A 1,036-nucleotide genomic window follows, 5' to 3' on the forward strand; every position below is an offset into this window, starting at 1 on the left:
CAAGTCTTATTCTTGTCCAATTAAGGTTTTTAACCAATCTTGTGCATGCAATAAGTTCATTTGTGTCATTGGATGAACATTTAGGTCATTTTCGTCTTCCATAGGCTTATTCTTGTCCAATTAGGGTTTTTAACCAATTTTGTTCATCCAATAAGTTCATTTGTGTCTTTGAATTAACAATTAGGTCATTTTCGTCCTCCCTAGGCTTATTCTTGTCCAATTAGGGTTCTTAACCAATCTTGTGCATCCTATAACTTCTTTTGTGTCATTGGATTAAAATTTAGGTCATTTTCGTCCTCCCTAGGTTTATTCTAGTTCAATTAGGGTTTTTTAACTAATCATGTGCATGCAATAAGTTCATTTGTGTCATTGGATGAACATTTAGGCCATTTTCGTCCTCCCTAGGCTTATTCTTGTCCAATTAGGGTTTTTAACCAATCTTGTGCATCTAATAAGTTCATTTGTGTCATTGGATTAACATTTACGTCGTTTTCGTCCTCCCTAGGTTTATTCTAGTTCAATTAGGGTTGTTAACCAATCTTGTGCATCCAATAAGTTCATTTGTGCATTTGGAGGAACATTTAGGTAATTTTTGTCCTCCCTAGGTTTCTTCTAGTCCAATTAGGGTTTTTATCCAATCTTGTGCATCCAATAGGTGTGTTTGTGTCATTGGATGAACATTTGGATCATTTTCGTCCTCCCTAGACTTATTCTTTCCAATTATGGTTTTTAACCAATCTTGTGCATGCAATAAGTTCATTTGTGTCATTGGATGAACTTTTAGGTCATTTTCGTTCTCTATAAGATTATTCTTGTCCAATTAGGGTTTTTAACCAATCTTGTGCATCCAATAAGTTCATTTGTGTCATTCACTACAAGAAAATAGACATATACCTACAGTAGCTTATAGTAACAAAATTAAAAACTGTAGGCATAGATAAACTATACCCACAGATAAATTAGTATTGTTGGTATAGGTGTCTTATACCTTCGGTGACATAAATTTGTCGCTAATTGTTATAGTTACACAATTAAA

Source organism: Cicer arietinum, chromosome 6 (assembly GCF_000331145.2).
Source record: "Cicer arietinum cultivar CDC Frontier isolate Library 1 chromosome 6, Cicar.CDCFrontier_v2.0, whole genome shotgun sequence".
NCBI lineage: Eukaryota > Viridiplantae > Streptophyta > Magnoliopsida > Fabales > Fabaceae > Cicer > Cicer arietinum.